Source organism: Microchirus variegatus, assembly GCF_963457635.1.
Source record: "Microchirus variegatus genome assembly, chromosome: 4".
NCBI classification, from domain to species: Eukaryota; Metazoa; Chordata; class Actinopteri; order Pleuronectiformes; family Soleidae; genus Microchirus; species Microchirus variegatus.
In genome coordinates, this window is record NC_139805.1 from 5,545,276 (window position 1) to 5,568,047 (window position 22,772).

General features: G+C 40.7%; 1 protein-coding gene across 1 annotated transcript in view; it reads right to left on the reverse strand.

Annotated features, from left to right (window-relative positions):
• Nucleotides 1-22,772, reverse strand: part of LOC310926319 (disks large homolog 4-like) — a gene marked incomplete at both ends in the record, with an annotated part of 116,698 nt that overhangs the window by 88,820 nt on the left and 5,106 nt on the right. The gene's annotated exons all lie outside the window — the stretch shown is intronic.

The following is a 22,772-nucleotide window of genomic DNA, read 5'->3' on the forward strand; positions in this document are numbered from 1 at the left end:
CACAACCCACAGTCTTAATTAAACTTATTTCCCAAGGGAGAAATTTAGACGTTTTTGTGCAGCTTAAATTGTGCTTCTTTCCAGTTCTAGCTCTATACAGCCAAATGTTTTCTTGCTCACAACAAACTCTTATTTGAGGACAGCAGGGAGTGAGGTCCAGCTCTGCATATGGAGAATCCTTCTGTGCCAAACCTCATCAGCTAATTCCTGTGGATTTAAATAGACGTGGCTGCGTGTGCACTCTCCCGCTTTAACCTCATTCAGACTTGGACCAGGAGGAAACCCTGGTCTGACAAGATGAACTGAGCTGAACCCGACCGCTGCACATCTCATTTCCTCTCTGCCTCTTGGCCTCATCTTTTCATTCACTGCCCGCTTCGCTTACTAGCGAGAAAATATGCCTCGAAATATCCATGAACGCAGCGGGTGAACGGGCCAGGCACTAAGACCCTGATGAGACTCTGGCTCACACTGTTGTCACAACACTGCTGCGAGTGTGACAGCGAGAGAGAGAGAGAGAGAGAGAGAGAGAGAGAGAGATGCACGTACTGAACACTGGCTGTCATGTTTGTGTGTGTCAGCTACTCTTATCCAGATAAACGTGACTACATTGGAAGCAGATTCAGCATCCTACTACATGAATGGACAACATGTATGCACACACATACACATACATGTCTTCAATTTTCTATGTATCTTTTCATTCTCTTTCTCTCCATCTCCCACTCCCTCTCTTCTCAGCATGAAGTGAAAAAGTACTTTTGCTGAGGCAGAAACTTCACACAGCATGATCATGGCCACACACTCTTTTGAGATCGAGAATTTGGAAAAAAAGAAACATTTCAATTATTTTTATTCTTTTTCTTCATTATTTGTTTTTTTTTATCTGTGCCATTAGGGGCCCCTGCCACACATGTCTTCTTTGATTTGATCTGAACATCTGCAATTAGTTCAGTATGAAAAACTTTGCATAAGTGTCATCATTTCAAAGCCCTTAATAGACCACTGTTGAGATATCATATTAGCATATTATTATAATAGAGAAAGTAGCTCAACAATCCACCGTCAGCATGTACTTGGTGACAGTAGAGAGTAATTGAACCCTTCAACATGAGGAAAATATTAACTATGCTATGGTACACACAACAAGGTAAATCAAATCAGGGTTTCCCTATTTGTGCAAAGGTAGATGTGATTATAATTAGTGATTAAGGGGATTTTTGTATTCCATTAAATTAATGTTGAAACTGCAAACCTGCACGTATGGTTACAAAGAGCAAATAAATACAAATGTTATTGATAATTTATAATACATAATATATTATAATAATAATATATATATATATATATATATATATAATAAACATGCAATGTGTGTCAGTGAGTGCAAGATTTCAATGCTTCACTGAATGATACTGGGTTGTATACAGACTGCACTGTACTGGGAAATGGTTTTGACATTGCTGCAGCCGAGAGGAATGTATGACATGAAGAAATGGTGGAGTACATTCCTGCTAAGCAACTGGCACTCTGCAGTGATGAGGATCGCCACTACCCATCACCCACAATATAGACAGATGGATGAAAGATAATGCAAACAGTTTGTGGGAATGCACCGAGTCATTCCCCTTGAGCATTTATATCTTATGAAATAGTATAATTAACAGGAAAACCTGAGAGACCATTTTACGAGCTGAAAACCAAGTTCCAGAATCATCTAATGGTGACTAGAGAATAGATTTGTCAGTAAGCTGCGCCTTTTTTATCTATTATATTAGAACATAATCTGCCCCAGAGCAGATTTAGTGCAACATCGTGATTATTCCAGTAAGAGGAGAACCAGAGTCATTCTGAAAACCCAGAGCGACACACGAAGCTACCTCACTAAACCAACAGGTATTAACCCCAAATGTATCATATATTTTCAAGTGATGCTGGATATAAACAAAACAAAACATGACATACTATATACTATTATATAATATTAGGTTAGGTTCAATTTGTGCAAGCCAATGGGCATAAATATTCCATTATTCTTGAGTATAAAAAGTCAGTTAATGACATTATTTGTGAACTGAACAATGTTTTATCAATGATTGTTTTGATAAAACATTCTGTGTTTGCAAAAGTGATAAACTTCACAAGGTTTCTTGAATGCATCTTGAAGCTTCTCTTCTCAGCTCAACAGTCTGAGGACCCCAAGGAACTGATAAAATTGTTGATTGGTAACTAAATGCATTGCTTCGATGCTTCACATGGATATGGCAGAGAGGAGGAGGTACAGTATATGTGGACTGATGATGAAACCACAACGGAGAGATTTCTGACCTTATGTGATCCATTTCAAGGACCTGAAGGTTTTTTTTTCTTCAGTGACATCCTTCAATAAGCAGGGGTGTGATTGGCAAAGGACAAAAAAAAAGGAAAATATACGGTGCACCTACCATGTATTGTTTCAATAAAGTGCAGTAGCCTACATGGAAGAGAGTTAAACCATGTTAAAAAAAAATTTTAAATACTCCTTCACTACTCAGAGACTTTCATCTTGGGAGAGATGCCTCAGTGCCACAATTTCCATCTTGAAGTGAAAGTGGTTGTCAAAGAAACACTGCTAGAGATGTCTTTTCAGTGTTTAATGAAATATACTGTTAAGTTTTAGAATCAATCTGTCAATTATTTTCTTGTTTAATCGAATATTTTTTTGTCCATAAAATATAGTTAAAATGTTGATCAGTGTTTATCAAACCTGGAATCTAGTTTTAATGATTTTTTTGTCAAATGGAGCAAAGAAACCAGACAATATTCACATTTAAGAAGCTAAAAAACCACAAAGCTTGTATTAATTCGACTGTAGGCGCGCTAAACGACACTAAAAGAGCTAATGGTGCCTGGACTCTGGTGCCGCGGCACGAAAAAAACTCATTTGAACAATCGGGAGGCACGTAAACATAACGTTACGCACGTTTAAATACTTTTTCCCGGTCAGTAGTTATGGAAACTTGTCATGCATTATAAGCCGTTAGCGTGCCCAGCATTAATAACAGGGATCGCGCACCGCGTTGCATGGTGGGACGTGGCGGCCATGTTGATGGCTAAACAAACAGCAAGTCGTACGAGGAGAAGAAGCAGAGTAGGGAGAAATTAAAGAAAGAAAGAACCAAAAAAGATGTTAAAATCCCGCAAAGGATGTGGAATTTACAGGGATTTGTTGAATCTGGAAGCCAGGGACCGGGATTTGGACAAAATCGGCACTCCCTGAGCTTTTTTTTGCTGCCACGAAATACAAGATGCCTCCGCATCGCAGCTGTCAGTTATGGCTGTCAAATCTCCTAACACTGTAACAGTCCCACAAGTACTACATAATATTGCATAGATACCTATTTATTTATAGTATTTAAAGAATTTAAGCGCGCAGACGGCGGCAGAAACAGCTGTGTTCATTTGTCTCTGTTATTGCCGACAATAAATGACTATTTACGCAAAAACAACACCGTATCTCCGTCCTTCCAGAACGAACTGTGAGTGGGAAGCTCACATGCAACAGACACTTATGGTTGTATTTAATGCACATTAATTTCAGCATAACACTTGGGCCCATGTTTGTCAGAGCACAACATACAGACACAATCTTATCAAGGAATGCCGTGTCTTCATCCTTGCACGGCAACACCATGTGAATCGGTACTTTATCTGACAAAATAATGTACTTTTTTGTATTTTTCTTGTGCTCTCCACATCTCCGGCATTCAGCTGACAGCGTCCTTTTGTGAACGCAAGGATTTTTACCTCTTTACCGCGCACATAAGTCCCACACTGTCCTGTATGTCAAAGCCGCTATCGGCCAACACATCAATTCCACACTCACATTGGGATACTGTGGAAGGTTATGTTTGGTCATCATACAGCCGCGATCCAAGCGAGCCGACGACTTGGGACACTTGGGTCTCCGTGGTTGAGCCTCCAAGCAGGAAAGCGGTGAAAAGTTAATCCATTACCGATCTTACTCCCATTGCGATTGTGTGTTGCGCTGTCACACCCCACGACACAGCAACGGCTTAACATGGTTGAGATGGTAAGTGACGGCAAATTCAGAAAACTAAGACACGCGACCCGGGAAGAGTACGTCTACAGTGCGCAGTGGTCCAACTAGAAGTAGTGAAGTACAGGAAGTAAAGTAAGCCTCCAACATGGCGGCCACGCCAAGTAATGACGTCACGTGCCCGAGCCCTTACAGGGCAATCCCCGGACTGGCCCAAAAACATGCGTCGGCCCACGCACCCATACGCCTTGATGCCTGCACGTCAGCTAAAATAACGGACTATGCTGCGAGTGAAACGAAGACTTGTGGCAGAGGCACTGAAACACAGCACAGTTTACCTGACTGCGCACCTGACCTGCGCGTCCCCCCCAAAAAAAAAATCTGCAGATCTGCATGATTCACGTGAGCCTCATTTTCAGGCAGAAAAAAAACGGAATTACGGAATGGAAAAATCACCCCTGAATAAGTAAAGTGACTTACAGGCATTTAAACACCTTCAGAAATGGACCCAGGGCTGTCAGGTAAAATTAAGACCACCCTTGTGCAATTTAAAATGTTCTCTTTTTTATAAGAGCATCTGTCTCCATCTTATTCAAATACAGCAATGTTTCATTAACTACATATCCTGACTTTATACTGCTGTGATGTAGAGGGTTTGTGTGCTGCAAGTATTGTGTGTTGTTTTTGTGTTGGTAGGTGCACTTTATTATGTGCATTAAATACAGATATAGTAAAAAACACTTAAATATCTGATGGCGATTATTTTGACAGGATTTGTGATTACAATATAATTCGCAATATCAGAGGGAATGGTCATTTTTACATCTTTACTCTCATTTTCATTAAAAAAAACATATTACTGATTACTGTGTGATATTTGTGCAGATGTGTTAGAAACAAAGATGTTCTCTTCCGCCTGTAGAATAAGACGTGTACAGTATAGATCGAGACAATAGTTAATCTAAAATTATATTTTGACACACATTTTGGATTTAAAGGGACACTATGTAGTATTTATGGGTTTATATAACCCAAAATCCACTTTTTTATACATATTATGTGCTCCTGTATTGTCTAGTCGCTGTATAATAGTTTTTGTTTCATTTTCGTAGTGTTTCAAAAAGTCATGTAAAATAACATGACCGCGGACCGCGGTTGCATAGCCACTGTTAGCAGCGAGACGCCATGTTTCTACCGGAGCCTGTAAGGACAAACGCGAGAGAACAAATCAAGCGTCTCTTTACTTGTAGCGGAAGTCCCGCCTCCTCTCTCTCCGCTTCGTCTGCTACGGCCGCGGTAGCTCGCCCTCTCCCTCACCTCACGAACCTCATCTGCTGACACGGAGAAAGACGACGAGTTCGACATTTGACCGGCTGCGGATACCGTAGCGCTCAGGGAAGGGAGGGGGTGAGCAGAGCAGCAGGTCTTTGTTGTAAATTTCAGCCTCTCCTCTAGATGGCACTATAAACTACTTACTTCACCTTTAACAAATATTGTGCCTCTTGCGATTTGAAACTGGCAGTAGGCTATAACACAGCCCTACTTTACACTACGATTTCTCCAGGAATTACAACATTATCGCCAGTGGTATGGAGCTTCCTTTGGTGGTACTTGCAGGAAAAACAGAATTAGTGTTCTACTGTATGTACCAGGGTATGTGGTCGGAGGGGAGCTGAGGACTTTTGAGCAGAGTATGTAGAAAATTAAACAAAAAAAAAAAAAAAAACTAAATGAGCCAATGGAAGTCAAATACAAATGGATGATGGCAGCTAACCCACTTAATCTCTCAAAAATCTAATCAGAAGACTAAATACTAAAATTATTGAGCAATTATCTTATCTGTATCCATACTTCTAATGGACAAACTACTGGTCTCACTTGTCTATGTCTCCCTCCATCTCTCTCTCTCTCTACACAATATCAGTTGTCTCTCAGCCTGCCAAATCTAACGGGCCGTCACGCTGTGGTGACCTAATAGGACAGAAGTAGTTTATTATGGCCTTTCCAACTGCTCAAATGGTCTACAGGAGACCCGTGCAGACACACACACACACACACACACACACACAGAGGACCCAAGTCCTTCAGTCCAATGACAAAGTGTACTGTCTTGTGTTACAGAACTGTACATGACTTTGTCAGAGTAAATTTAGCACCCTGTCTCTGCCTCCGGGTCTCTCACACAGATGATACTCAGACAAAACATAATACGCTGTTTGATTAGGCTGTAAAATATGTGTTCTCATTTCTCATGTTCACTGTTCCCTGTTATCAAACCTGTTTTGGTGAGTTTTACACGCAGCTCAGTCTTTTCTTCAGTTCTTTCCGCATGAGACCCAGAGTCGTTCAGCACCAGGGTGGATCGTTAATATTTCAATATCTACTCGACAGTTTCGGAATGCTTTGCAAGACGAGGACTACCAACTTTACTCATTGCATGGTCTGATGTTATGTAATTAGTGAAGTCGGAACCCTCGCATGGGATGGTGGTATTAATGTGATAATGGGTTAGACATGTCAGGATGATACAGTTACATGAAAAGCTATGAGTAATGCAGAGTACATCTGGGAGAATTACATTAAAGCTGCAGTGTGTAAGTTAAAATTCCTTTTAGACGACTACCTTACTTTGGTAGAGTTGTTGCACATGCTTGTCTATGAAAAATACAGACAAAAAAAATGACAATTAAGCCAACGGCCACATCCTCCATCTATAAATGCAAAGTCTTCTAATTACATACTGTTACTGTCCATTGGGTCATTTGACAGGCTCCACACTTAGCAGGTGACTTACAAAGTGTGTGCAATGTCGACGTTGACATTGTTTGGATAAGAAACACAAGAGCAACCAACGACGTTTGCTTACGCTTCATTTGTCTTTGACGATTCATTTAAAGCTGTTTCCCTGTTTACAGATTATCTTACTGAGGTTACTTGCTGGTATTGATAAAGCCACTCTTTTGCTCTATTATTGAGTGTTGTGGTAAAAAAAGGCTTGTAACGAGATTAATTTGAATATCAGTTGATATTGATTAAACTGGATTTTTGCACCTTAAATGAAGCAGTTAATTATGAGTGAAACTGATTGCTCTAAGACAGCAAGCTCTGCTTCTTCCAAAATGTAATAAAATAACTTCAAATATATACTGTTGTATTTACATTTCATTACTTAAAACGCAATCAACTTTAAGACGTATATGTTCAGAATCTGCTGTTTATCACAGATCGTCTGATGTCATTTGCTTTTCGTACATTCGCACTAAAACCGTTGGAAGCTCAACTTCAATGTATCTCTATGGGACAACACAGCTGATTAGATAAACATGGCAAAGTCATCACTTAAAAGTTAAGCTCAGCGTCTCCGGGAGTTAATGGAGCAGTGGGTGGAGTGGACACTGGGACGAGAACCCACTTTTTGATTGACAGCATTTTCAAATTAAGAACAGTTGTCTGTTTCTGTTTTCGTTTGTACATATTAAATGCTGTAAATAAAAACCCAATTATAGGATTTTCTTGTTTCAGTTGTAGAGCAGAGGGCAGAATGTATGTATAAATAACTGGGCAGGAAATTAGCTTCCCCTGCTTCAAAGACCGGCAACTGCCACTGATACATACACAACAAATGCTAATGCAATGCCGGATGCCAATGCTGTAGTTACAGCTTGTGGCTCTGCCCCAAGCGACCAAAGGAACCATTAAATGAATTCCATTTAACGCCGAGTTAGTTTCAGTGCATAAATTGACAATATCAGCTCAAAACAGCCAAAAGTTATAATTTCAGATCAGTGAAAAGTAAGATACAGAGGCAGCAGCAACAGGAGTTAGAATGAGAGTAAAGGACTTTAATATGAAACCAGACAGCAAAGACCTTTCTCTTTCTCTCTTTCACTTCTTCTCTCCCACTCTCTTTTTCTCTCACACTCTCTCGCTGGACTACTAACTCTCACCTTACTTTACCTCAACCCAAAGTCCCTTAACGCGCTCAATCATTATACTTTCTTCTCTCTCTCGATCTCCCAGCACATCAGCTACTCTTCTGCACACACACACGCACAACATTAACACACAAAACTCTTAACCTACCTTGCATCCAAACATCAGCGATATGGTGTTGTGGGTACATGCTACTTTGCAGTGGCACAACATGTGGCTAACGTTAGCTAGCCGGTCCCACGCTGGGGGGGCATCCTAGCCTTCATGTAAACATTTCACTCTCGAGCACATCCACACACACACACACACGCGCGCACACACACACACACACACGCACGTGCGCACATGCACATGCATGTGTCCTGTCAACCACTCTCCATCCTGCCCCACAATGCCCCACTCTGCCGGCCTCACTGCCTGCTCCCCCCCACCCACCCCCCCCCCCAATTCCTGGCTACGGTCCTCAGCTGTGGCAGGCTGAGGCCAGTGTCCTCTCCCTCATGTTCTTCATTGCCCTCATCTTCATCATCATCTTCATCAGTGTAATCCTCATAGCTGGTCAGGATGCAGGGAGCAGCATGGTCACTGTCTGGCAGGGCATGGATGTGAGTTTAGTGTGTTGTTGTCGTTGTTGCTGTTGTTGATGGTGTTGTCAGCATGTGTGGGTCAGTCTGTCAGCATGTGTGCATGGATGAATGCATGGAAGTGTGTGAGTGTGCGTCTGTGTGTGGATGTGGTCTCTGCTGTCCTCTTTTGTAGCAGCAGTCCTCTATCTCTTTCTCCCTCTCTATCTATGTGAGCATGTGCCTCCCTCTCTTGCTCCTCTTCTCCCTCTCTCTCTCTCTCTCTCTCTCTCTCTCTGGTTCTCTCTATCAGTCTCCCTCTCTCTTGCTTGCTTTCTTTCCCCGACTTGCGTACTCTCCCTTAGTTCGCTCCACTGCCTCTGTTAGCCCGCCTCACAACCGCTAGATCAATGAGAGACAGACAGAAAGAAAGAAATAGAGGAGAGACTTGCACAAAAGGGCAGAGGGAGAATCCAAAATGTTTCCCCGTGATGCCATGCTCTCTTACTTTTTCCCCTCTGTCTTTTCACCTTTCTCTCGTTCTACCTGCTGCAGTGATGGTGCTCTGCCATGTGTAGTACATACATCAATGCACACACATACAGGAGGACAGGGTAAGGGTACAGTATGATGCAGGGTAGTAAATAATGAATTGACCAAGTATAACCAGTGTTAGGTCTGCACCAGAACCGAAACCGAAAAAGGGTTCATGCATCAGACATGGTGATGTTAGGACACTGTTGCTAGAGGCGCCACAAGCATTACACAACAGTTATGAAACTAAAAAACTATAATAGATATACACTAACAATAATAGCTTTCACTCAAAATCTACAACAATTATCACAGTATTTTAACAATATTTCATTGTACTCATTGGAAGATAATCATTGCACCTACAGCGTTCATTTACAAATGCTGAGCCACCTTGACAGATGACAAAATGTTGCAGTGCAGTAACACCTGATCTACCTTCTGCTTCTTTTGCATTTTAACTCCTCTGTGTTGGCAACCTTGCTGCATTACACTGGCCTATTTAAAATGAATGAGTACTGGGAACATAGGTTACAGGCAGGACACCTATAAAAAGCTAAAAAAATAAAAAAAAGTGAAATATGCAAATATTTAGTGTGTAGTTTAGTAGTGTTACCCCATTTAACTTATCTGAAGGTTATGACAAACATGATTTAGTATAATAATATGCTAACACAGTTTGCCGTTTATTAATATCTACTATAAATATTAAGTAAATGCCATTTACAAATTGTGAGAATAGATTGATTAAACTCGCCCTGTTACTAAACATGTCATGACTATAAAACAATCCTGACAATATAAACCACCACCAAGGTCAAAGTTTATCATAAGTTTTATAACATACCAACAGATTTTATCACGAGAAACCACAAGAAAGATGCAAGAAGCATAGTGATTTTGTTGGCATGTTTTTCGATGTACAGACAAGACAAGGTACTGTATACTGTGTTTGCGGTTGAGGCCAAAAATAAACAGCAACTAAAATGATACTGAAGTAGAAGCAGTATCTCTCCTCGGATCTCTGAAAAGCCATGTAAAGGATCTGATGTTGCTTTTTTGCATTTTTTGCCTCGCTACCATTTGCATTGTTGATGACGAAGGCTATAGGTTCTATAGGAGAAGAAGAAGGAAAAAGAGAGCAGCATTTACTTGACATGTTTGGACACACATTGTGTATAATGCTGCGATCACTGTCAGCTGCTGTCAGTGTGCTTGTCAAGCTGCCCTTGACTCACCTTCCACCATTCTGAGTTTAGCCATGATAATGTAAATGTGATCATACACACGGTGAGTATGTGTATGAGGAAACTGTACCTGTGCATTAAAATATTTTGGATTAAAAGGTCCAGTGTGTAAGAATTAGATGTATTTAGACTGTAGATTAGACTGAAAAATTAAACTAAATATGGAACATTGAAGAGCCTTGAATGCCACCTTTCTAAATCACACAGTGCACAGTTACACACTGTATCTGCACAAGGGAGAAGTAGCAAGTAAACAAGCAAAGAATACCAGAACTTCTCATTTCAAATCATGCAAAATGGTACTTTTATCACTTCTGCAGTGAAATTCGCCCTGGCGTTCTGTCAGCATATACAGCAAATATCTCTTTCCTCTGTATTAATTATGGTGTCGGGTTCACTGTGAAAAAACCTGCATCAGTCCGAGAAGTCTGAGACATCACAGAGAGACAGGAAAACATGGAGCAGAGGATTCAAAGGGCAGAGCAAGTCAAACAAGTCAAGCGCACTTGTCAACTGAGGTTCCTGATGGTGACAGCTGGACCATCTGGACCATGACACACACACACTGTGCTCTCTGTCTCTCCCTCTCTGTGGTTTACCGTCTTCTCACCTCAACTGGAAAATAAACAACGCAGCATGAATAGAGAAGACAGAGAGTGGGGAAACAATATGTGAGACGAGAAGCAGAGGGTGAAGCCATGACACTGACAGTGAACAGAGAGAAATGACAGAGGTGAAAGAGAAAGGATGACGGGGACAGACAAGCCGATAAGGAAATGAGCTGATAGGGAAGTTCTCATTATAGGTATGGAATCAATCCACAACCTAAGACTTGGCACCACTTTGCATGCTAAGGTGGTAATTACTGATCAGAAATCATTTGTATGAGGGTTTTTTTTGTTTGTTTTAGAAGGGCTGATGGTACAAAAATGAAAGATGAACAGATATGAGCCTGGAGGAACCCGGCTGTGAAGCTGATGCAGGTAGACAAGCCACATAAATAATGGAAAGACATGAAGGTTATTGTGAGCACAGAAAGAAACTTCGTCTTCAAACACCTTTCTTACAGAGAGTAAACATAATTTAACACATGTACAACTCTGTGTTAATTATTGTATCTGCTTCTGCAGTATACAACTGTAATGAAATTAAGACTGAGACATTTCTCATTTACCACTTGATGTGGTAAAGTCCTTCTGATCAAAATGTACACTTGCCAGCGAAACCTGCAATCAACCAATCACTTTGCAGCAACTCTACGCATTTGGCACGTAAACATTACATATCGAGATGATATGCTGAAGTTAAACACCGTTTCCAACAGGATTTTAGGAGATTGTGGTGGGGAGGGTCTCTGACTCTTGGGGTGGGGGTTTGTGTACATTTTCAAGCCCGATGTACCTCTTTTGTGCATTTTGAGATCACTGAATATAATGTAAATTGTTGTATAAGAACTGACAGCTTGGAAAACATACTGTAACACCCATAAGAACTTTCAAAGGCATATAAGGATATTTCAAATGTAATCTTGAAAAAGACAATGACAAAGTCATTAATTCATTAATTAATTCGTTCAATCACGCGTTCTTTCATTCATTTAGAGCATATAAAACTTTAAAATTGATCATGGGAACAATCTTATCTAAGCTTAAATGTGTTTTTTTATGTCTTTCACGTGATGGACAATAAAGTTTTTGGAATCTTGAATTATTAGATTTGGCAAAAAATGCTTAAGAATATCTTAGTTGATACTCAGTAAACAGTACATAAGTACAGTGAAATAAATTCTAATTACTCACAATGTTCCTCACAGTTGAAACTGAGAGCTTAAATCCCTGACATAGCTTTCTGTATCCTTCCCCTAAACCATGATGTTGAACAATCATTGTTTTCAGGTAATTTGAGAGTTGTTTTGAGGCTCCCATGCTGCCACTCTTCAGAGAAGATGCAAAGAGGAGAAACACTTACAATTGGCCTGTGTATGCAGGTCAAGGGTCACTGAGGGTACCAAACAAATTTTGAGTTCCAATAATAAGTGCTAAAGGTATTTACATCAATAAAATGACAAGGGTGCCTAAATGTATGCACTTGCCCTTACGATATATGAATTTCAAATATTTTAATTGACTGAAACTGAAACCTTTGCTAGTCTGAGCAGTTTTATATTAAGATATCAAAACTGTACCAATACTGTGGCCCCAAAACTGTGATAAATACCGAACCGTGGAGAAACTGTACCGTTGCATCCCATGTGCCCTTTCATGTGATTGGATCATGAACGGTTATCAGTTTATCGGTGATTGGAAATCCTGATCGTGTAAAGCTATGCAAATCGTGTAAATAGCCTACAGCAGATTATTGCATTTTCTTCATGAAAATTGTGTGGAAAAAGTGGAAAGTGGAACAGAGCACCAGAATTTGACTGAATGTACCTTGGGTCATTCTTTTGAAAAATCCCATTAGCCACGTAAATTTCAAAACGTCAAATTCCAAACGTTTTTTTTACATCAGAATTTCATTTCCTGGGCTTATTGTCAAAATCACTGAAATCGGCCCAGGAAATGAAATTCTGATGTAAAAAAAAATGGTTGGAAAGTAGGAATAACAATTTTTATTTGTTTTGAATTAATAAATGTTAACTTTTGTCTTAAGTTTGCCTTTGTGTGATCACATTATCTTATACAAACTGCACTGTTTTGATGCCATGATTAAAGCGGACCTAGAGTGGTCCTGTTGCACATAATATGTGCAACAGGACCACTCTAGGTCCACTCTAAGTAGACCTCCATAACTAACATATATTATATGTTTGTTATGGAGGTCTACTTACATACATTAACTTGTTTTTATGGTAAAAACCTCCTAGTTGCTGTAAACGAGCCGATAGAAATCCTCTTTTCTGACGGTGTTTCCCAGCCGCGAGACTTGAGACTCAACTCTCTCACCCAGAAAACAGAGTCTTGTGATTGGCCAGTATATTCAGCACAACCGCTCTCAGAAGCACAGCTCCCCCCTCTGGAACTGTGGATGCACTGCTCCTCATTATCAAAACATTGTTTTAACAATGTTTAAAAATAGCTTCTTCACGACTCCCCGCCGCAGTCCCTTTAATGACTTTGACCCGGAGTCAGATCCAGAGTCAGAAGACACTGACGCTCGTGAAACACCTCCACAACGGACGTTATTCTTCTTCTGTGGTTCAATGTACGCAACCGGATGTGCCCCGGACCAGGACGATCTGCTGCTCCGGAGAACCGGTGTTTACGTAACCGGACCGGGTTTTTTTCAGAGATCTCGCTGAGCCCGAGATTACAATAAAACACAGCGTTCTCAGCAGTGGCTGAAATGTTTGTTTAGAACCCACCAGGGCTTCTTAAACAAGGTAAGGACGCAGATACACACTAAAAAAACAGCGTTAATTGGAACTTCCGGTCTAGGTCCGCTTTAATAATAATAAGCCATGACACCACCGTTGTATCCTCCTCAGCCCACGAGGGACATCGGGTCGCTCCTCCGGCAGCACATCTGTATAGCAGAGCACAAACAGCTGATCCCTACTGTAAACAATACAGCCGTGGCTCCGCACAGGGTCCCCAGACACAACCAAAAAGTGTAAAAAACACAGCAACAGGGCCACAACAAGTACTTGGTGCCCATGATGCACGTAATTAAATAATTAAGCATCCAAAAAAACAAAGCAGTAAAAAATGTAAACAATACAAGTTTGAAGAGAAAAAGAGCTAAAAGCTGCCACACCGTGAGGCGCCATGATGATTGACGGCACTCTGACCAATCAGCAGACAAGCACAAAGGGTTGCGTCGCCTCAGCTCGCTTGGAACCTCGCCAGAGCAGGTACTAAAATACCTGGTACCAGGTACAATGCTAGTGGAAACTTAACCGCGCCGTGGCGAAGAGAATCGAGCCAAGCCAGTGGGAAACATGCCATAACTTGTGTCTAGAAGATGAAAGATACAAGTGAACCTTACACTGTATATTTAGAAAAGGAGACATCGTAATGTTAATATTCTTGGCTGAGTGGGCTGAAATAGTCTCTGTGGCGCAACGGTAGCATTTCAGATTGGAAGGTTGCGTGTTCAAATCATGTCAGGGGCAAAACTCTTTAGCAAGGTTACATTAACATATGCCTGGTGTGAGTCTATCACAAATTCTGATAACCTGTTCCAACCAAGACAATCTCTAAACTCTGTCCAGAAAAGACACACCCTTTTAATGAATGTTTAGAAAAGAGGACATCTTTAAGTTAAATATTCCGAGTTTAGACCTAACCTTTCTGATATGTTTTATTTGATAAAGAACCCTTGGCGTCCTCCAGGGAAATACATATAGGAATAATTTATATGTTGTCAGGAGTGAGCTCTGGGTCGAGTGCCAGTCTTCCATTAATCTTGGCTTATGTAATAAGGTAGCTGTCCTGAGACCAGCTATACTGTGTGTCCCTTTGAGTTTGGCAAGGAACAGATGGAGATCCTGCACACACACGCACGCACACATACACACACACACACACACGCACACGCCACAGGCATTCTGGCTCATGAAATATAATGTGAGTGTGGACATGTACAGGATGTCATATTCTCAACATCACGTAGTTATAGAAAGGTAATACAAAGGGGAGAAAATGAGAGAACTCAAGAAAGAAATTATGTAGAAAAAAAATAAAAGGAATGAAAGGCAGACAAATAGAAACTGAGGAAGCAGATGCAACCTCATAAGCCTAGCAGGCATTCACTACATGTTAACATTAGTGGGTCAGCCAGCACAGAAATAACTATGCTGAGTGTGTGTGTGTGATAACATCATACTCTCCTCACCAGCCAATCGCGGTGGATTCTCCTTTCTACACCGACCAATCAAAAATTACTCCATACATCAACATTTCAAATGTAGTCACATGATCAGTGTTTACCAGCTGTGTAATCAGTTTCCACATGAGTGACTTTTTTTTTCCTCCTAAATATATCCCAGCCCAGCTCTCTATAACACTGTGCCGACAACACACACAGTCCTGCAGAAACCCAATGACCACAAATAACAGCAGAGCAGTGCATTCATTTAGAAAATGTATACTTGAAGAGACGTGCCAGCTTTTTTCTGATCTGTGCAAACTGTACCCAACATGTTGTTGTGTTTTTCATTCATGCAGTGCCACTGTGTGGTGAAACACAGACACAGCACCACTAGGACAATGTTCTTAACTATGAGTTTAACATTGTTGTTAACGTTAACAGTAACATTGTTATTTTTGCATTAAATGGTTTGTCTTTGAGTGAAACTGAGATACATTAGCATATTATTGTATCCTTTTCAGGTCTACATAAATACAAATATGACTGATTATTATATTACTTTTATTTATTTTTATTATTATTATTATTATATACAGTAGATCAGGAGGAACACGTTAAATGTAAAAATAATGCATATTGAACTTGGAATTCAAAACATAAACATAAATACAACTTGGTTATTTAATGATGTATGAATAACCAGCAAATGTCGAATACTATTTTACTCACTTAAAGGTCACAACAAATCATAATTTACTACTAACGTGTTGAAGGTAAATAAATAATAACACTACAGAGAGGCATAAACGAGCCATGCAATAGATGTATATTATTTTTGATTCACAATTAACATGTAAAATTACCCCTGATCTTGCTCAGTCAAGGGTCAGGTGTCATTCAGTCACAGTGACTAAGCTGTTAGCTTTTCCCTCCTGGAAAATCAAGGATAAAACGATACAGAACTGAAATGAACTCAACTGACTGCCTCCGTATTTGCATATGCATGTCAGTATTGTGTGTATGTGTGTGTGTGTGTGTGTGTGTGTGTGTGTGTGTGTGTGTGTGTGTGTGTGTGTGTGTGTGTGTGTGTGTGTGTGTGTGTGTGTGTGTGTGTGTGTGTGTGTGTGCGTGCGTGCGTGCGTGCGTGCGTGCGTGCGTGTGTGTGTGGATCCAAACAGATTAGTCTTCTGCTTAATGGGATTATCTGTTGTGGATGAACCCAGCCATGACATGGCCTGAGCAATCAACAATTTGATATTAGCTTGCGAGCCTGGAGTATGACAGTCACAATCGATCACTTAAAAACAAGTTAGCAAATAAATAAACAAATACTCTGGTAAAAAAAATATATATATGGATGCCAGCAGAGTGTTGGCATCCACACCTTAGTCACTAATGTCTCAAAGACAACCACTGTTCAGTCCCTGCCCCCTTGACCCCTTTTTAACCAGCCAACTTGGACCAATTGTCACTGGATTAAGTGGCAACCAAAGGTTAGCCAGTTCTTGCCCAAAAGGCTTCTGGATAATTTGGGTTCAGGGTCACGAACTTGGGCTGGAGAGATATGAGCAGCACTGCAGCTGCAGTTTTGATTGAATGGTTTTCCCACTTTTGATGTTACACAAAAAAACAACAGATAATAAATAGATAACTTTTTTGCAATAACTTGTCATTATGATCATAAAAGTGTAATGGCAAGAGAAAATGACACTGTCTGTGTTTACATCGATTCCCTCTAAGTTTTACAATCATTATTTTTTCCTCCAGAAATGACATTTGATGTTTAGTAGCAGATAACATTTTAACAATGCAGAGAATAGTTCACTCAGAGTCTACTATGTATTTCACACAGAGCTGCTTATAAAGCCACATCACAAAGGTTCTTGTTTCCTTAGTGAAACCGGAACTTGTTGCCCCTTTAATTTAGTCGATGAAACATATGTAACATTTAGTCAATATAACGTACAGCATTATGTGATACTTTTGTGATAAACACATTCCTAAAATATAGGCAAGAAAGAATCTAGGTTTTTTGTTTGTCACCTTTACCCTTTTTATGGCTGAATTGAAAAGTAAATATCACACATATTATTTCTTTACCTAGACTCTTTGGGCCTACATGAAACTAATAAATTATAAATGTAGAGAAAAATAAAATCAAGTTTTCTAACATGGTGGACCACAAGTCATATAAACTTCAGTTTATTTATCAGATTAATAATCTCCAAACCAAAGAGATTTGGACACCAAAAACATTTCCGCAAAAGGAAAATGTTTTTGTTTTTCCCCATTGTGGCCACTGGTGCTGATGTGAATGAGTGCAGTTTGTGACCTTAACCTGTTAAGACTGAAACGGAGGTGATTGTGAGCAGTCACTACAGGGAACAGGACATTAGCAAAGCAGCTGTCATTAGTGTAAAAGCTACAACCACATACTCCACGCTCATTCCTCCTAATTACTGAGCTGCTCTAAATTAGCAGCCAACATCTGTGTTTCTACAGCACCTTTGACACCATTCTGTGAAGCCATGAGGACCAGAGACTGCAGGAAGGGATTCAGAGGGAAAAGACATCTATTTTTAAAGGTCACATAGAGTGGTCCTGTTGCACATATATGTGAGTTATGGAGGTCTACTTACATATATTAAGTTGTTTTTATGGTCAAAATCCTCCTAGTTGATGTAAACGAGCCGATTGAAATCTGTCCTTTTCGAAGCGCTTGTCAGTCGCGCTATTTCAGCCATAAATCTCGCCCGAGAAGACAGAGTGTGTTGTGATTGGCCAGCCAGCGTAGAGCCTTCCCACCTGTGTTGTGATTGGCCAGGTATCTGGAAGTGACGTAATCTATCGCGTCAGCTCTCAGAAGCGCAGCTCCCTCTCTGGAGCGGTGGGTGCATTGCTACTCATTATCAAAACATTGTTTTAACAGTGTTTAAAAATAGCTTCGTCACGACTCCCCGCCGCAGTCCCTTTATGACTTTAAACCGGAGTCAGACCCAGAGTCAGAAGACACTGTTGCTCGTGAAACACCTCCACAACGGACGTTATTCTTCTTCTGCGGTTCAATGTACGCAACCGGATGTGCCCGGACTACCGCCCGGAGCAGGACGATCGGTTGTTCAGGAGAACCGCTGCTTACGTAACTATTAAGGGATTTTCAGTGATCTCGTTGAGCCCCGAGATTACAATAAAACACAACGTTCTCAGCAATGGCTGAACTGTTTGTTTCGAACCGTCAGGGCTTCATAAACAAGGTAATGACGCAGATACACACCAAAAAAAACAGTGATAATAGGAACTTCCGGTCTAGTTCCGCTTTAAGATCTTAAGATAGATAAAGGTTGTGTGTGATATTGGTTGGCATCTATTTAACCGGAGTTGCCTTTGCTACTCTCTAGGCTTTGACCATAAGACACACTGACAATCAGCAGGTGGGTGAGAAGATAACTTGATAGTAAGAAAAGGAGGAGGTACATTACATTTCTTGAGGACGTAGAGTTGTGCTGGTCCATCTTCACATGTAGCCCTTGTTCTGGCCCAGTAGGCGTCAACCCAATACATACAGGGCTATCGGTGCACCCACAGACTACGTCTAGTTCTTCCAAAAAAAACTGTAGATCCTTCAGAGCTGAGAGGACGTTAACCTTCACTGAGAAGCTCCTGAAGTGAGCAAGTCTGTTTCACACATCCTACATCTAGAGCTCTGCAGATCCATACCCACGGGCACAATAGTCCTGGAGCTGTTTTGGAAGTTCTCTCCCTCTCCTTTGCTCTCATGCCCTTGATAAGTTGTCAGCCATCGCCCTCTTTAAGGTTACATCACAATGCCAGCTGGACAGTTACACAGATGGATGGATCAGTGGAATGGTGCTGTGTGCAGTTTTCAGGCAAAAGCAAGAAAATACACCAAAGTGAAGAAGGCAAAAAATGTCACACACTTTCTCCGTCTCTTTCCTCTGTCTTTCTCGCCCTCGATCATTATTTCCTCTATTTACTCCTCTTTGTCCAGACTAAAATAGCCCACCTCTGTAAAGTCTATTAGCAAGCCTAAGGTAAGCCTCTTAGGGGAGACTTGTTGCTCTCTTGAAAGCACGGGAAGCCAATGTGTCTCAGTGAAACCACCATAACAATCACACTCTGGATGTTGGATTTTACACTGAGACAGAGAGGCAGGTACCGATTTCATTCTTCAATCAACAATCCCAACAAATCTGCCTGAGATCATCTATATTATTATATTCTTATTTAGTGAAATCTAATGGTGGGACAAAATTTTATAGTAATTTCAAACCTATACCTAAATAATACAAGTAGTACGGTAGTATATATATTCTACATTGTCCTTTCAAACATCACTCTTGTCAATGAATACTGCAGTTTTCTACACAAGCAAAAAGATCAGTATGTTCTGATGAAGAAAAATCCTGTATTTCCAGGTTGGCTTCATGCCTGTAGGTTTTATATGAGCACTGGAAACCGGTTTAATGTTTATCTTAAACTTATTGTAGTGATTGGTTATACCTGGACTTTTCCTTTACTCTGAATGCACACATAATCACAGAGGGAGATGTCACCGATTACTGAGACTTTAGCCAGCTGTAATCTGCCAATATGAAGCTCAGGAAACACCCTCTGTATTTAGATCCATTAACTTAATGAGATAAATGAGCTTAGCCAAACAAATTCAATCGCTTTGTGTATCTGCAAAATGAATGGAGACGTATTTTTGTGTGGTCTGAGTGCCTGCCTCCTTCTGCTCACATGTTCTCTCTTTTACCAGACTAGTGACAGTGCAGCTTCTGTTTAAGGCATTCTTTTTACAATCAATGAAAGGCCTTCTTTAGAAAACTCAGGGTAGATCTTGTAGCTTCCCAATTGATATTCATGCTAAGTAGGTAATTTCAATCTGCTTTGACCTTCAAAGTGACCATCCTTGTGTGAGCGAGAACAACAGAAGGTCATGCTCCTAAAAGGTCATATCCAGCACTTGAACTAGCCTCAAGACAGTGTTTTGTATTATAGCGGCAGGGTGGAAGAGTATAGAACAGTGTGAAGACTGAGCCACATATGAGATTAAGACCAAATTAGAATGCAACCACGCATTCATGTACTGATACATGTTGTGTTGATATAACAACGATGTAGGGCTGCAACTATTTTCATAATCAATTCATCTGTTGATTATTCTCGATAAATCGAGTACTTAATGGTCCATAAAATGTCAGAAAAGTATTGTCTGTTGTTCTGCAAACCTCGGAATGATGATATTCTCAAATCAATCCATCCATCCATCCATCCATCCATCTTCTACCACTTTATCCTCCACATGAGGGTCGCAGGGGCACTGCGCCAATCTCAGATGACATGGGGAAATAGGCGGGGTAGACCCTGGACAGTTTACCAGTCCGTCACAGGGCGATATTCTTGATGTCTATCAAAATAGTTGATGATTTCTCATTTGCATTCCTCTGCCATTTATTTCCGGGTATGCACATACTGTATGTATACTTATTTATACCAGTATAAAAGTATTCTCTCCTGCGTTGAGACAAGTCAGTCAAGCAGGGCATCAGTCAGAGACCTACGCAGATAGCTAGCCAGTCAGATAGCACTACTTCTGAAGTGTGTGTCCTACCAACCTAGTTTCTTGTCTCTCTGGGTGTCACATGTTGTCAGACCAAAAACTAAGCAACAGATTGGCATTCCCATTAGAGACGCTTCACTAGAGCACAGCCTGTTCCTCTAAGATATTACCTTATAGCCTATTTGGTCACAAATTAGTGCAAGCCATCTGTACAAAAAGCTGCCTGTTCCCAATTTAATATAAATAATTATGAGCAGGTGCATTGAGTTTACCACGTTTCCCTAATAAAGTCATGTTATCTCGTTGTGGGAAGACTAATTTCCCAACCTACTAAAGGTCTAAATCTCACTTTTATATTATAAATTACCCTGTTGATAGTTAAAACAATAAGTCATGCACGACAAAATTAAGCAGATGAATACAATGGCTGTCAAAACTAAGAGAGACACCAAACTTGAAAACCGTGATAACCGTGATTATCTGTTCTGCTCTGTCTGCACCTCTACCTCCTCCTGTGGCTCACCTTGGTAGTGAGGATACAGATACAGTCCATGCCCACCAGCCCGTCTGGCAAAGTTTCACTGAAACATCTTCCAGCTGCAACTTTCCTGTTCCGCCGTTCAGCTGCTCGATGCTGATGGGGACATCTTTCCGCCGTCTGTCGTCCTTTGTCTCCTCCTTCATCTCCTCTTCTCTCATCTCTCAGCTTCTCTCTCTCCTCCCTTTTATAATGTCCTCTCCACCTGTCCTGTCATCAGAGCAAACCTTGACAGGACCTTTATACACCAAAAATAGTGGCCAGCTCAGAAACCCGGCAGCTGTTCCACTGTCCCTCTTGGTTTCCAGCTGCTGTCTTTGTTTTATGGAAGCTGATCGCTACATTTTGACCTAAAAAGTGCATGGCTGATGCAACTGCTTTCTCGCAGAACACATGCACAGAAAAGGCTGAAATGCGGAGTCAGGAGGAGAAATACATACACATGGATGCTTGGGCGTACAGTCACACATACAGAGGTGTATACACGCACACTGAAAAAGCACAAGCATACACACACACCAGTTCATATACTGCTGTTTTTAAGGTGAGTCACTGTTCGGCAGGGTTGGGGATGAGATTAAGTGAACAGTTTCCGTGGAATTGCCATAGATGCTCTACTTTCAACTGTGACTGTGATTATTGAAAGTTTCACATTGAGGGGGATTTCACTCACTCAAGATATTGGGCAGGTGAATAGCATCACAGTTACTGTTTAATTTGGTAGGTGACACAGCATACTGTAGTTTACGAAATAATACATACCCACTGGGCTGAGAAATCACAATTTGAAACAAAGTGATTACCAAATTGCAAATGCAATTTAGGACACACCTGATGCAATTACAGCTGATACTTTATAGGGTCAATGAACAATCTTAAAATATACTTATTTGATACATAACTGTCCTTAAAATCTTGCCATTTAAAAATAATACATTTCTATGTGAGCAACATTACCAAGACTGTCTGCGAACTCCCCAGGACAATACACCATTACTTCAAACAGCTGAGTCCAAAACTCAAGAATGGAAGGGTGGGGGGGGTCGGGGGTCGGGGGATCTAAAGCAAAGCAGATTTTGATCCATAAGGATTGAACGTTCTCCATAATGCAGGACCCACAGATGACAAGACAGTGTCACAGAATGACAAATGGCAAAAAAACCCCACTTTAAATCAGTAAAAGAAAACCCCCTGGAACAAAATTGAATAATCCCAGTCAGGATGGTAAGAAGGAACAAGTATGCATCCATGCCGAGCTTTGACAAAAATACTTTGCTTGTACATCAAATCTCTGCCAAAGATATCTCTATTATGAACCGTACATATTACACAGCATATTTCAAAAATACCTGATAAGCTCTCAGAGCTACAATGAGACAATAATACATTTTATTTCAAAGTTATTTCTCCAAGTCTCTGGAAAGAACCCCAATGATTTCTTTCTCATTTCCAAAACCGTGCACCCTTATCAGAGGGTACGGCCACCCTCTGACAAAAGGCAATCTGCATTTCACTCACTTCA